Source organism: Melospiza melodia, chromosome 13 (genome assembly GCF_035770615.1).
Source record: "Melospiza melodia melodia isolate bMelMel2 chromosome 13, bMelMel2.pri, whole genome shotgun sequence".
Lineage (NCBI taxonomy): Eukaryota > Metazoa > Chordata > Aves > Passeriformes > Passerellidae > Melospiza > Melospiza melodia.
In genome coordinates, this window is record NC_086206.1 from 8,385,854 (window position 1) to 8,402,500 (window position 16,647).

Consider the following 16,647-nt stretch of genomic DNA (forward strand, 5'->3'; position numbering starts at 1 on the left):
AGCTAAAACTAATCACCACTTTAGAAATCCAAAGGTGATGAGCTTATCTGGTTAATAATAAGCTTTTTAAGAAAAAGTTATCAATCTGTATTTAACCAATAGACAGGAACTGGTTCAAAAAGAGTCTTTCCAATCCATCAGGTAATGAATGCCTATTAAAAAACTATAAATAAGCATTCACCCGAGAGCTTGGAATGGCACTTTGAGAGCCTTTCTGGTCACTCAGGTAAATAATGAGTTTTATATAACCTTTCAGCAAAAGATTTTTTTGCAAATGAGGAGATGAAATGCAGAGAAGCTTCTGATTAACGTTAAAGTTGGGGTACAAGCCCATGCACAACTGGGAATTCAAAGTTAAAGTTGGCATTGTTGTTCCCTCACTCTGTTTCCCCTAAGGGCTTAATGTTAAAGACTCTGCTGTCTTTACTTTGAATTGCTTATGATGGTTTCAATTTAGGATTTTATTTATACATGGCATTTCTACTGATGAGTGTTTTGTGCTTTATCTGTTCACCCAGCAGCCACAAAATCCAATAAGAATTGTAGGGAAGAGCAGAATGAAAGCCCCTAACTAATGTGTAGTCACCAGTGAAAATGCCTACAGTGGTCTCTCATCACAATCCCCCTCAAATCTACAAGCACTGTCCTTGTTCAAATCTAATGATAAGGGAAAATAAAGTCCAGAACTCCCTGAACTTTCTGGCATCTTCTTCCATCAATATTTACTACTCTCCAATAAAATCACTCTTATAAAATATTTTGAGCTTTCTTGATGACTAAGAAAAAATATACCCATGAAGAGATCCATTAATTATCTTAAAATCAAATAACCTGGCAACCAGGATATATGGCAAAATTAAATGTAAGCCCTTTCCTGGATAGCTCTGCAGTCCTTCCTAAAGGATTGCACATCAGCTGTCCTCAACACCTAACATCCTAGGACAAGGAGAGAAAAATGGGTTTCACACCCTGAGGGTTAACAAACTTCATTTATTATATACTTGGAGAGTGAAGATTGTACTGCAGGTTCAGGGATGAAAAAGGGAAACTTCTCCAACTACAACCATGAGACAGACGTTTGAAAAGCTAAAATGGAAAGCAAGAGGGGGAAAAAATGTTTATATTCAACGGAGATCTTTCCTGATCCTTGTGCTTCTGAAGAAATATATCCTTCCAATTGTTCCATTTTGTGTTAAAACATATTTTTTGCATTTATTAATAATTCAAACATGTTGTTGTTTAAAAAATATTCATATCATGTGTTCATAGTTTCCATATACATATGTCAAACTTTAGTTTGTTTTACCATTATAATCTAGGAGTGGATTTACCCTTTGTTTCTGTTTTCAAATCTCTGAGGAATGTTTGATTAGGTAGGAGGGTTTGTTTTATGCATTACTTGTTCATCATTGCACAAGTGCACAGGCTAAACAAAGTTGGCATACTTCATACTGATTGGTGGAAACAGTGTAGTTAAACAGTGTAGTTAATACAAGGGAATGAGTAATTTCTCAGCACAGCTAATCAGCTGCACAATAGCCATGGATCAGGCAGCACAGCCATATATCACAAATGCATTTTGAGGTAGCTCATAGCACACACGATCATCTACCAGAATCTGCTGCAATCATTCCGTATTAACACACTCCCTCTGTATTTATTTTATAAAATGGATCTCATGTGCAGCAGTCTGTATACATAGCCAGACAGAATACCAGGGATTATCCAGTTAATGGCAAACCCAGGAATTTTCTAGCTGCTATATAATGGAAGATATGTCCAGGGTGTTTCCATTTAACAATGTCAGGTGAAAAAGAAAAGCAAGAGCACTGAAGATGACAAAACAGCTTCTGCTGCACTGAAGAACTTAAATCAATTTCATAATTCTATATCTATCACTCCATACATCTCTAACTAAGAAATAACAAGATAAATACGTTGTAATATTATTTACCAGGTGTCTTCTGCATTTACGCCTTTCCATACTTTTGTGATGAGCTGTCCTTTATTATGACTTGTAAACCTGTCATTCCTGAAGAAAGTATTTTTAACAGCTCAGCATCAATACCAGTTCAGAATGGCATCCCCCTGTTAGGAAACAAGGCTGGGTTCAGTAGGAGTTAACATTAACAATTCAAGAGACTGTAGGAGAAATTAGAAACATGAGCCCTCCATAATGATGATAAAATCAAACTGGCAAATAAATGTATTCTCAAATGTCATAGTAAGAAAATGGATGAATATATGCAACTAAAATGGTCTCTTAAATTTCAAGTGCATGGCCAGGATTCTCAAGAACTTGCTCCTAAATAGAAGAAGCTGAATTAGAAATCTATCAAGTAATCTCAGTACTGCATATCTGCACATGTAATGCAAACTTCATGAAGTCCACAATTTCACCCTACTAGTCTAATCCAAAGCCCACTGGGATCTATTCCTCTGAATTTGATGAGTTTTGGATCAAGCCTTTTGAAGATAAGGAGTGAGCTGGAAACAAAATGATGCCATAAATCAGAATGAGTGGTACAGAATTAAGTAGTACAAAATATAGCTTTCAGTAGTATATTATGCTAAGGTTATAAAATAAAATACAACACAACAATTGATGCATTACAGTAAGGAAAAAGATACACAAATATTTGTGTTATTAAGGAATTAGTGAAATTGCAGTGCTTCACTTCCTTAAAAAATATAGGCTCTATTTTGATATTCACACTTAAGGAAACACTTTGGCTCTGATAAAACCAAGTGGATAATTAAAAATTATAATATTAATTGTACCCTTAACACAGATAAGTAAACTTGGCAAGAAAGTTTTAATGAGTTAAGTGAAAAGGCAATGTCTAAATTAACTGAGTAAATTGGCAAAGGGAAATTTATTGTATATACTGACCCTTTTAACTTGTTTTAATGTCTGAATTTGAACTACATAGATTAGTTTTCATTACACGATACATTAAATTATAAGGATAAAAGTATTCCTCTCAGAATCTGCTTTCTAGGACAGGTGACAGTGCTTACAAATTAATTGTCCTGTAATATGTTATAATAGCAGCTCCAAATCCATGGATTCAGTAGAGGTTCCTGAGGGAAATGACAGCTACTGGAATATATTTAGAATGTCAATATAAAGGAATAAACCACGGTCACACTAAAAACGCGAACAGTTCCACAGCACAGGACAGTTGTGGGAATTCCCAGTGCTCCCTGGACCAGGCTGGCTCCTGCGCAGCCCAAAGGTGTGGGGAGGGTGACATTCAGGGACACCTCTCACACAACTGAGAGCCCGCTGGACAGGCTGAGGCACGGCAGCTGCTCCCACTGAAAACGCTCCGTGCTCAGGAGAAGTGCCTGGCACATTCCAGAACAACTTCGGGATAAAAGCACCTCCTGCCAAATCTCGACTGAAGGAGCTGTGACTTAAGAGCCGACATGGATGTACACCCCACTGGGACCTGTCTGACTGTATCAGTTTTTAATGTATCTTTCCATTAAATCAAAGATCCAAATGCTAAATCTAGCACTGAGACACAGCAAGGGAATTTGTGACATTCCTCAGAGGACTCGGTGTCCATAAACTAATGAATGGATGAAACTGATCTCAGTATTTGGTTTCTCGTTTTTGACAAATATAATATCGAAGATATTTTGTTTAACTGTTTCATAACACTGTACTTGTGAAAATTTAACTGAACAGAAACTGCTCAACCAGAAATACACAGCAACAGATACTGGGATTATGTATATAATTAAGAAACAGGCATGGCAGAAGACCATAATATTGCATGATTTAGAAGTTCAAATCTTTCAGCTCCTACTAAATACTGTCAAGCACCAAGAAGTTCTGAGCCAGAACCAGCTGAAAACAATGGAAAGATTTCCATTGGTTTAATAAGCAATGAATCAGATTCATAAAAATGAACCAAGCTAGTAAATGTGCTGTTGTTCAGAGTGGCTTCTAAATAAATATATAAATCCCATTTCTCACTCTCAATCTTCTAATTCTGGAAGGCACACAGCAAAAACAAAAGAAGGTGACGACTGTACATTCAGAAGGAGGAAAAGGCTTCTTGCAGGTCCCTCTTACATAGCTGGCCTGATAAAAACAGGGACATTTAAGATTTGGAAGCTGTTAGAAACTCAGCCTCATGCACTTCAGAGCGGATAGTCTGTAGGAAGTAAACTTCAAAATATTCAGTTCAGACATGGGAGTTCAGTTCAGCCAAGTCCACCAGCAAACACTCCCCTAAACCTGCCAGAGGGCATTTAACTACTTCCCACACCTTTAGAGGGGCCAGCCCCCAGTGTGGGGGTCACCCAAGACATGACATCCTCCCCTCCTTGGTACCCAGGGCAGGCAGAGCAGCTGCTGCCCACCAGAGAGCCCTGGCACTGCCCACCACAAGAGACCTCCTTCCTATCTGGGGGCACAGAAAGGCTTCTTGCATGTGCCTCTTACCCACCAGCCTCAGAAAAAGGGACATTTCAGGTTTGTAATTTGAAAATGAGTTAGTCACATGCATTCTGGTGTGTCTAGGGTGCTGCCACCACAAAACATGGGGAATCTTGCGGAAAAGGAGGAAGAAGTGTTACCTCAGCCACATGCAAACTGTAAATGGGAACGGGCAGGCTGGGAAGCTTTCTGCTGTTCATTCAATACACCGTGAAGTGTCAAAAATCTCTTTTACATGCTTTTTTCCACCTCCCTTTAGAAAAGGACCAGAATTACAACCAAGAAGCTAATAACTTGCTATGAACAGTGGTATTTGTTGAGGCATGCAGTTTCCAAATGGGAATTTGGGCTTGTTTTTATTCTTCACTTAACACTTCCCCTGCCCAGCACAGACGTTTACACTGGTGTTGTTCTGGCTATGACAACACACAGAAGGCACATGGCCTAATAACTCCGACTTTAACAGACCCGTGGCTTCTAACAATGCAATTGCAGAGGAATTTGCCCTAAACAAAGCCCAGCTACAGCAGCGCCCATCGCAGTTAACAGCAATTAATGTCTCCTCAGACTGCTACGTGCCTTAACCGCAGCCAGAGGGGATCTAGGGCGGGGGGAGAGAGACACCTGCGTCTGATGGGCACCAGGATTCCTGGCAGAGCCTCGGCCAGGGAATTACAAGCAGCAGCATCACAGCCGTGCAGCGTGAGAGTTTGGTTCCCCACGAAATGAAACTGGAATCGCTGCCTCCCAAAAAGCACAGCACACAGCACAGCCCCAGCAGCAGGGGAGAAGCACTGAAAAACCCACAAGAATCGAGTCTATTAGAAATATTCTCACTTGTCCTGTTATGACCCACATAGGAACACTCTGGCAAGAGCTCATCCCACACCCAAGGCAGGGTGGTGGTGTGACTGGTTCAGAGTGGTGCCTTCCTGAGTCTTCCTGATCCATCAGCTGGACACGTCCCCAGGCTGCCACCAGCTGCCCCCACAGCCCAGGCATGCCCCAAATGGTCCCCTCTGAGCCTGTGCCCCAGCCTTCCTCCTCCTCCTCCTCCTCAGGAGGGCAGCCACCAGCACAACACCCGCCTGCCCCAGTTAGCACCAGTTAAGGCTGCAGTGGCGATGTATTGGGTAACAGGTTAATACCAAAGTATTAATAAATGCTGTGGAATTACATCAAGAGCAGAGGTCTGCATTCATAATATAAATGAATCGTTTTCAAAATGTAGAAGTACTAAGGTGCATTTTCACTCTGTGCTTTATGACACCTACAATATCTTGGCCTGACAAATTAAGATTGACATTTAAAAATTACTAAGAACCCTGTCAGGGCAGGTCTAGAGCATCCATCACTGCTGGTGAGCACTGTGTGCTCACACTGAGGGGAGGAGAGGCCCTCAAAGGTTTTAACAGAAATCTGGTCTACAGATAAGCCAGGGAAACATGATGAGCCATATCCTGTTAAAGTGACAATCACCCTTTTTAAAGCCACTGACCAAGCATATTTGCTGTTTGCATCTGGGCAATTTATAATAATAAGCCCTAAGGAGAAAAGAAAAAGTGTAAGAGGAAAACGATGCCTCTTCCAAACTTGGTGCATCATCACAAACCTGTTAACTCTATGTAAGAGGCAACCTTAGGGTATCAAGTTTAAAAAGCACAGAATCAATAAAAAGCCATTAAAAATCAATGTATGAACTGGTTTGCATGCCCTCAGCCATCACTCCTAGGCATTAATGCTCTAATAATTCCCAATTGATATGCACAGAATATGCCAATTTAAATTTATTGGAGTACTTCAAATTTTTAAGCACTTAACTTTGGAAAAGATTGGCTTTATGGGGCCAAAGCAGTGAAGAATGATCAGGAATGTTTAGAATGCCTTACACTTTCAGTAATTCGAAAGAGATTAAAGGAGTAGGCATATGAAATTAAGAATGATTTAAAAATCATTGGATCCATTCAAATTGCTGGAAATGCTTGAATTGCAACTAATATTGGTAGTAAGTACACATGCAGTGAAGGGGTCTATTCCTATATCAATGTCCAAAGGAAATCTCCCATAGCATGAGCCAGTTCTACATGGATACCAAAAAGAAAGGGAACAACTTGCATATGCACAGAAGACACAGAAATTCCAAGTTCAAAACAACCCTTACCACCAAAAATCCCCCAAACCTTCCCAGATTAAAATAATTTCAAAATGTAACAATTTGAAATCGACTCTCTGGTTTGAAATTCTGGTTGTTATTAATTTTTTTTTTATTTCTGGTTGACAATGAAATGCTTTGCAAAAGACTCCAGTGGAAACATCTGGAAACTCATAAAAGCCCTCAGTGGAGGGAGGCAGGCCATGGTCCCTGTGTGTGGGGCAGATGGGAGCTGTGAGGGAGGCTGCACGCCCAAACACCCTGTGGGGCTCCTGACCCCTGGGAGACACCGACCTGTCCTTCAGGCTCCTCCTGAGGCAGGATTTTCACCTTTTAGAAATCCTCTGTAAGTACTAGAGACGCAAGATATTTGCTGTATCCCACAGCCTAGCCCAGGAAGGCTTTTGGGCACAGTGCCTACTGTGTTTTCTAAAAGCAAATGCATGGCTGAATTTACTTTTTCTTCCTATTCACTCCTGGAAAATATACCTAGAGGGGAAAATTTAAGAACTGGTATTAACAGCTCAGAACCACCGAGATAAAAGCTGGAAAAAACAAGGCATTTAAAAGGGTTAAGGTAAAATAATAAACTGTTATTAAGCCTATTAAGAGTTTTAAAACATCATTGTTTATGGCATGCTAGAGCTTGGCTTTTTATGGGTGTTTCATTTGTACATTTTACTTATTCTGCTTCTATTTAATGATGCCTTGGATCTCCTCTTTAAAGCCCTCAGAAATGCACTGATTTCATCTGAATCTGCTAACCCTACTTTTAAAATAATGGTGCAACAAAACAGAGGTTGACATTTCATAACTTTGAACCGCCAGCAAAAAAAGGCTAAAATTTTATGAAGGCCCTCAAAAATAATACCCATTTCATAAATGATACCACATACAGAATTAAACTTGTGTCTTCACTCAGAATTGGCTGAGAAGATGAAGGGCACTTTAAAATCTCCACGTTGTTAGTGTGTGCCTGAATGGGCAGCAGCTGCCGTGGCCCTGCTGCTGTCCCCCCTGCCTGGGGACGGCTGTGCAGGTGGGGATGCTCTCAGGGGACACAGCCCCCAGACTCCACCCCTGAATGCAGCCCAGCCACCACACCCAAGTGAGCAAGACATAACAGAGCAATCTTTTATTAATGTTGTTGCTAAAATTCTGGCAGGAGTAAACAACCAGCGCTTTATGGATTTTGGTTTGTAATTTAACTTATTTTGCAACGCTCTTACTTACTGCTACTTGTCAGCAATTCTTTCTCTGTGCATTATCCTACTCTGGCTAGATCTTAGCAGAGGAAAGAAAGGGGGAAAAAACCCACAACTTTTTATCCAGTGAGACACTTTATCAAGAAAATTCTACAAGAAATTGGTTGTTACCTGCAGATAACAACTGGTTTGTTAGTTAATGGCTAGAGGCAAAGCCAAGGCCAGTTAATGCTCCAGCTGTCCAGTCATTAACTGCAGTAAAGACTGATTTTGAGGAGGTTATTGCCGTGATAAAATATCCTCAAAAGATTATAACAGCAATAGTGTACAGGAAAAAAAAAAGTATTAGTGGCTATAGTGTGACTGAATGGCTGCATTTGAAAAATTGGTCATTCCCTGGCGGTTCATAACCGATTTTCCACCAGTCAAAAAGCAAGTTGTGCTCTGTTAGGTTTATTGTACAAGGCAATAAAAATATTGGCCAGGTTAAATTGTCAGCGTGTTATGACATTAACCATTCTTTTACTGTGCTTAATTTAAGTGTTACTATGATTCATTATGGAAAGAAACTGTCCTTTGCAAGTAAACAGGCATTTCAGCACTGGGAACGGACAGCAATAATAAATCTGAATGCAAAATTAAATTTCACTTGATGGCTTTTCCCCATCTTCATAATGATCACCTTTTTTTCTTTTTTTTTCTTTATAGAAATACTTCAGAATTCTTGGCTATTTAGTTTGCAAGATTGTCTTCCAAAGTTTGCATTATTGATGTGATGCCTGGCAGCAGTACTCTACTTAAGAGTGTGACAGCATTTCCATTAAAAAAACCTTTTTGATGGCTCACTTGGCCATCAAAAGTCGCCTTGTGTTTCATTTGGCATGCGGAGCTGCAGAGCTCAGAGCAGATCTGAACCATGTGAGCTGTTCCTCTCTCTCACTCTCCTGCTTAAGGTCAGCAATGCACATGCAAAAAATGTGCACACACGGTTTCTGTGCACATGGTTCTGTAAATCTGGATCTGTTTGTATTAAATTACAGGGAAATATGCAAAGTTCTGCAGATTTCTATGTTAATTTGCATGCTTTTATCATAAAGGCTATGTGCTATCATAGTAATCTTAATATACATTGACAGACTACACCATAACCACTCCAAAAAGCTATTAGGGTTTATTTTATAAATGTATAATAAGAATCCTTGGTAGATTCAGCATTGCACAACTCAATTTTTTTATTATTATTATTATTTGCTGACACCTGTAACAGAAGAGGAGCCATTGAACTTTACTTCACTAAAGCATCAGACAAGTTTTCCACAGAATTTGGAGCAGTTAGGCTGAAATTTTCACTGAAATTTAAGTTACTTAATTCCAAGACACCGCTTTGAAGACTCACATCTAAATGACCCAATAAACAAATTTTAGTGGGATCTACTGTCATCCTGGCTCCTCTGAAAGTGATATTTAAGCACTCCAGGGTTTTGCCATAGTTTCAGTTTCACTCTTGCTCCAAGAACTGTTCTGCCAGTGAGCCCTGTCCATTGTGATGAGGGATTTTACCAGGTGATGGTACAATTCATCCCATTGTATCAAGGCTTCACAGTCCACGCAGTCACTTACCACAAAACCCCTGTACCTGCAAATACCAGGGTTTTCCATAGCTAAGGTTGCCTTCAATTTCCTAGTCATGCTTAAGGCACTTCTACAGCAAAATGCTTTATTTTTAAGTACTACCATCCTTAGGCATGAGTGAATTGTGAGCTTTTCTGCTACACTGAACAACCACATCAAATGATCACGTTCAGGCTTTTAAAAGTAGTGTCAGAAGGGGCTCCAACCCTGCACACACCTCCCTGAGAACCTGCTGCACCAGCACGTGCCAGAAAACAGCAGGGAGCACACGGAGATGACCAAGAAGGTGTGCACAGGTAGGAGCTGGCTGGTTCTGACAGCCAGGAATCAGATCGTGGAAACACATAAAAACCTGGAATCACATAAACCACTGGAATCAGTGGACATCACTTCTCAACACCAAAATGTGGTGACACACTGAAATAAGATGATATTGTTATAACCAAAAGTGTATATATATATATAAAATGGATGCATTATATATGTAAAAGGTATCCCCATATACACATATCTGCATGTGCTTCCATGAGTCCATAGAGACCCTGAGGCACGCAGCATCTGCAGCCCTTCAAGCAGGTGCTGGCAATCCCATCCTAATCACAGCCCCCTTTTGCACAGAGGAGTTCAGGGACTCACCCAGCAGCACACAGCAAACCAAGGGAGAAGCCAGGAGAGCTCATCTGAGCTGCAGCTCGGCCTCCTGGCCTGGTCACAGACTAAGCCTGTATCATGTCTCCCCGTGCTGCCAGCCACATCCTCTCCTTAAAGAGCAGCCAGTAACCACTCAGCCCCTGCATAAGCCCTGCCACCATGCATAATCACACACACAGCCTGTCATTGGAATCTATGTCTTATAATTAGGTCCACACAAATGCTGAAACTTCAAAATAGAGTTTAGAAGGGTTTCCAGTACATCTGATGCCACAGGCATCACAGTTCTGCCTCTGGACTTACCAGCTGCTGCTCCAAGGCTTGGGCCAACTGTTGCTGCCAAAAGATGCTCAGATGATGTGAGAAACTGGAACATTGAGAAGGGAGTTATCCGTCATCTTTGATGTTGGAACTTCAAGGGAAGCACGGGCTCCTCTCCCAGCCATCAGCATGCTCAGAGATCAGCCCTACCTTGATGTTTGCTCTGCTGCTGCTATGGCTCAGTTTGATTTTAGGCATGGCTTGGCTGTAAAAGGGATACAAACATGGCACACCAGTCACTACCCAGAATGAGAAGCACACAAATATCTTCACAAGTCTGTTCTCTATCGGATTCCAACCCTTTCCAGATGAAGTTACAAATGGATTATTCAATTTAATTTTTTTTTACTCTTAAATATGACCTTTTAAGATGAAGTGATTCCAGAGGGCTTCCAGATGACTTGCCATTTTCAGTGCTGATGGCATACAGACACTGCTAGTGTGAAGAGCAGGAGCCTGCAGGGCAAGGACCATCATGTTCAATATTGTAAGGAACATAGATTTTACCCAAGGACACCAAAATCAGTTTTTATGCTACCAACAAACTCAGGAGGAATGCTTATATAGGAGATGAATATTAGCTTGGTTTTAAAACTGAATTTTCAACAAAATTTTAATTTAAACAGAAAATTACAGGAAGAAGGGGAGCAGATTCCCTCTCCAACCACTCATAGTCCCATCCTGATGTGTTTTGTTACCATGGTTGTAATAGATGAACTTTTGGCCCTTATAAAGTCACATGAGATTCTCTAGAGTCATCTGGAAAACTGTAAAAGGCTCAGGCATTTCTCCTGCAGCCACACCTCTCTCCAGTTTGGATATGCTGCAGGAAACCAGCCCTGGTGGCACCAGCAGCCACAGCCATTTTTCTTCTGGACTGGGAATCCCTGCCCTGAGACACAAAATGCTCACCATTTCCAAACTGAGGACAGGCACTTGCACCAGCACCAATTCTCTTCCCCATATCGTCTCATATCAAGCAATTTCTCTACATTGCCCACCAATAAAGACACGCTTTTAAAAAAATCCTTTGTAAAATCTACATTCAACAAAGTCTTGCAGTCCTCTTCCACTTTACAAAGAAAAGAAGAGTAAAGCTCATAGTCAAAATCACCTTCAGCCAAACCCCCACTGTCAGACAAGCGCATCATAGTGGATTTTGGATTGATGAACTACTGTATTTTAGTTTTTCTGCCAAAGCAACATGGGTCTCATCAGCAGGAAAGGGAATAGAGTGAGACAGAGAAGAGAGGCAGCACAGCACACTGCACCTAAGCAAGGGCTGCCAACAGGAAAAAGGGCACTTGCTCTCTCGGAGGGCAAAGGCACAGCTGTACGCGAAGGACAGGCAAAGGCGCGCACAGACGGGAGCAGAGGTGGAACTGGGAAAGGCATGCTAGCAGGGAGTGCTTCTGGAGGGCTTGGGGAGAGAAAATGCGGGCAAGGACTGAGCAAAAATGGTGAGATTATCGTGCACACACCGAGGCAGCAGAAGCAGCTGCACCAGTTTTCTGGGAAGGGACGCAGATGCATGGATGGGCCAGAAGAGAGAGCTTGAGGAGAAACACTCATGTGGCTCTTGCCACACCCATGCATATTTCTCATTTTTGACAAGATCTCACATTTCTGAGTTGTAACATTTATGATGATGACCTCATGGGAGAGCAGTCTCCATCCTGGGGGTCTCTGACTCTCCCTGGCTTCCTTTCCATCCTGCTGGAACATCAGACAGCAGTTCCCACCTCAGCTGGCACCCTCTGTCCCCTTTGGAAATGCCCTTCCCATGCCCTGTGCCCTCCCTAGCCCAGCCTCTGCAACTGCCCCCACCAGCTACCCCTTCACTGTCTCTGGGCTTCTGCACTTACATCAGTAAAATTAAAAAATAAAAAAAAATAAGTACACACTACAGGTGTAGTTCACCCCCATACCTTCTAGAACTGGTACTCCTAGACAGGATTATATCTGTATCACTGAGGTCTGTTTGTATGGCACCCACCACAGATCAGCTCTCAAGGCTGCTGGAACAAGGTTCAGAAGTTAATTTTAGTACACATTGCTCTCTTTCACACAGACACGCACCCATGTGCACGCACACGTGCAAATACACACTTTCAGGGGGAGAGAGTTTTAATACTGAAAACTTCTTTTAACTTTCAATTTATTTAAGACTTAAAGAGTTTAAGCCAGATTTATTTTGGGTGACAAGTATTTCTTACATCTAAAGGATAAATATTGTCTCCTATTTTAACAACATCTCTTCCCTTTGATTTTCTCACACATGTTGTATTTAACTAATAGAGTAGAAATACCAAAACAATGGAATATCCAGGATTAACTCAGCAAATGCCATTAGATTTTGTGCAGGCATAGTATAGAAATGGCACAAAAAACTTCGGATCCTTAAGGATCATTTCCAGTGATTCGTTTTCAAAACTAAGGATTTTTAATACTTGAAAAATTCAATATATTTCATGGAGTCATTACATTTTGTACAGTTCTGAAATAATGCCAATTTTGCAACTTAATTTGTTAAAATGATAATAAACGAGAAGGCTGTCACTTGACAGGGAAAAACTATCTCTTTTTTCTGTTATCTGTTTTGCTGTAAGGTTAATTCTTTATATTTTGTATTTAAATTAATTCGGATTTCTTTCATAATAGGGGGCTTACTATATTATGGAATTAGTAAAGAAATGGGCAAAAAAGACAGGAAGAGAAGGAGGGGGAGAGGAGAGGGTAGGAAGAGATCAATTAAATAATTTTTTTTGTCAAAAATCAGATATGCACATATTTTAGTTTGGAGAGCATATGCTGCTCTTGATGTGGATCCAAAACTGAGGCAGTGCATTGAACAAAATAAAACCAGCTCTGTAATTATTAACAGAGACATATTCGTGAGGGCCATTTCCTGTAGAAAATGCCACTCTTATTTTCTTTCCTGTATCTTACTCCAATCCCCTTAGCAGAGAAGAGGAGGAAGACCAAGTTGCAGCTTGTGTTTAAGTCATGACCAGCATCGGATTTTTTGCCTATTATCTCATGCCTTGGAATGTTCTGGGTGGCCTCTGGCAGGCCAGACCCACTGGGGGTCTTCTCCAATGTATTGTCCACGTTCATGAGTTTTAAGAAAAGCAGGAAAGGGAGCCAAATTTGCCAGCAGATGCAATCTATAATCACTTTTTGGGCTGGATGACAAAATAATTCAGGCTCCATTGGCATATTGCACATAGACACTGCAACCGGCAGGAACAGGCAAAACACAAACAACAAAGAGGAATAATGAAGTGTTTTGCTTTAAAGACATAGAAAAGACATGGGGGGTGTATCTGAAGAAAGGTGATGATTGTCTTGATTTGAGAATTGTTGACCTTCTTGCTTTTGGGGATTTCTTTTTGCACCAGAGCCAAGGAGAAGCAGACACAACTAGTTTAGTAGAAAATTAAGAGAAAATTAGCTACTTGGGCAAATATTTGTAGGACTGGGAAGAGGGGAAAAAGGCAGGGCAAAAAGTCACTAATCACTAGAATAAGAGTAAAGCTGTTTGATAAAGCAGGGACAGAGACCAGTTCTTGATGACTAAAAGGTCAAATTGTGGTTTTGGGATTACAAATCAGCTGCATGAGTAGAGATGCATAAGGCTGCCCCTACCCAGCTAGTAGAGGTTGAATTTTTGGGAATATTTTCAGAGTCAATTTAAAGATTAAGAAAGGCAGATACATACTTTCCAGCTCTTATTTTATACTGATTGTTATGATTTGCTTCTCTTGCTGTCCTATTTCTCTTTAAAGTAGGAATTAGAAGGATCGAGGTTTCTCATAAAAAGCCCAAAAATTCTTTTTGTTTGTTCCTTCATAGGGGCATAAACCATAAACTTGTGATTCTGCAAAGAGTGACCAGGAACACTAAGAAATTACAGTATCAGACACCTACAGTTACTTATTTGACACTATCCCTCCCCATAACATGCCACCATCAAATATCTGTGATACCTGCACTTACCAGATGCCACAAAAGGTGTTTGTGTGCCATGGATGGGGCCCTAATCCCCTCAGGGGAGTCTGAAAAATGCAGATTATTGCCAAGGAAAAGATGCAGGTCTCCCATAAGGCCTCCAGGTTCAGGGTTCCAAGCTCCTTTTAGTGGGATAAGTGGAAAGATGCACTCACCTCTTCAGGTACATCAGCTTCATGCACCTTGGATCCCATGAGGGAAACATCTAAACATACCTAAGTGAACCATGAACATTTCTGTCTGCATGTTGGCTTGAGGCACAGGGCACCCTCCTAAGTCTGATATTATATTTATGTCAGTACAAGAGAACTCTTCTACTAAAGACAACCCTCTGAAGGAATCAAAATGAGAAACCAACCTTTTTGCTGTATTCAAATTGCTCTAGAAATTTGGACATAGCTCTTCTTTAAAAAGGTAAAGTTATTTGAATTGCTACTTTCTAAAGTGGTATTTAATATTATTTACATTATGGAAGAACCCCACTGCCCCAGTAGGCTCAGAGGGACACTGTATTAGTCATGATGCAAATACAGTGATACAAAGACATGACCCATGCCCCAGAGAACTTTCTATCAGTCCCTAATTAACCTCTTCATGATCCTTGAAGCCAGAATAATCAATGGGTCTCTATTCTGACTTTCAATTCATTCAGCTGGGGAAGGAGAAGGATCTATAGGAAAATTATTTTTAAAAAATATGACTTCTAAATTACCTCCTGTGTGGGACAGCCCTTTAACAAACAATCCTGAGTCTGCCAAATCACTCCTGTTCTAAATAACCAGCTCTCCTTGTACAGCCTCTGCTGCATGAAAAGGCTTCATTTGTATTTTACTATTATGAACAGTCAAGAATTCAATATCACATGAATGGGAAGCTTCTAGAAAACTTAAATATGCTTCATTGAGCTTGATGAATGGCTGACTGTTGCATTGTTCTAAGATATACTAATATACTAGAAATGTGATTTTACTGTGATTAAGTCCCATGCATAGGAATGAATGGGAATATTCTCCACCCTGAAGAAAATGTCTATTGACATATCAGCTAAAAAATCTGGGATTTTCAAAAGGTCCATTTGCTCTCAGCAAAAAATTCAGCCCTTAGCAAACCTTAGGCACACCTGACCACTGAGATTCCCAGCTCATGTCTGCACAAACAGTGTATCTAAATCCAAATTGAATGGTTGGAACCCCTCTCTGGCAGTGTCACCTTCCTCCACTCCCTGTTATAATACAAGGATTGCTTTTGTTTGAGGGAAGGAGGCAAGAAAACACTCCTCACGAGCACTCTCAGCGGTTCTGCAGGAGGACAGAGCTGGCTGCCTGCGCCGCTGGATGAGTGCTTTGGAAGCTTAGCTCAGGAGAAATAGGATGACATCAAGGGCAGTGACTGGGTAGGTACAAGAGCAGGTATGAAAAGAGAGAGGTGGTGTAATTAATTGAAGTAGTGGTGCCCAATGGATTTTAGATAATAGATGTCATTAAGGGTGATTCAGAAGATTGAATTGTACAACACAAATCAGTGTGGAAGCTGTGGAACAAACCAAGTAGGGAGAAGCATCACTTCGCTACTTACAGTAGAGAAGTGTTGGTGTGCTTTGTGCACTGCCATCTCTAAAAGGGACTGAGCTAACAAGAGAGATGATTAGTTTTCTCAGGGCAGAGGTTAAGGATGTTAGTGAGAGGGTTGATATGTTATAGTCAAGAGAACTGGGAATGAATCCTCTATTTGTGCATGTGGAAATTAAATGATAACAGAAAGGCAGCAAGAGATCTTTCAAAAGAGGTTGCAACCTGAAAGGAGAGAAAACTACATTTGTGGTACTGTGCTAGTTCTTCTTATAAATTCCTAAGTAAATCTTGGCAAACTTGCCCATGTAAATGACTTTTTTGGCTGGCACCATTTACAAATGCCAGATTAAAACAGTGAAATTTACCTGGCTACAGCTTTGACTTAGAGGAGAATATTGCAGAGGAAGCTGGGGGACGCAGGGACAGACAACACATTACATGATTTTGAGGCCAGTTTCATTTTATAGAGCACCTTTGTCCTGCAGGCTAAATAAAATGGGTTACAAGTAGTGTCAGGCATCAGCAGGGAAGCCAGCGGCCGCCCACGACAGTGCTCATGTGCTCAGCAATGTGTGTTATATCATGGACATCACCATCATTTATAAGCACAAGGTAATTGTTGGCTAGAAAGCTGCAATAATTGCTTCCTTT

At 40.9% G+C, this 16,647-nt stretch overlaps 1 long non-coding RNA gene across 2 annotated transcripts in view; it reads left to right on the forward strand.

Moving 5' to 3' along the window:
• LOC134424160 (uncharacterized) overlaps window positions 1–16,647 on the forward strand; it is a 28,612-nt gene that overhangs the window by 10,538 nt on the left and 1,427 nt on the right. The window contains exon 3 of one of the 2 annotated variants that reach the window (XR_010029356.1): window positions 8,519–8,539. The exons of the other annotated variant lie outside the window; for it this stretch is intronic. This is a non-coding gene — a long non-coding RNA (uncharacterized LOC134424160). Of the gene's footprint in view, window positions 1–8,518; window positions 8,540–16,647 lie in introns of those variants that run through there. 2 annotated transcript variants of the gene reach the window in all.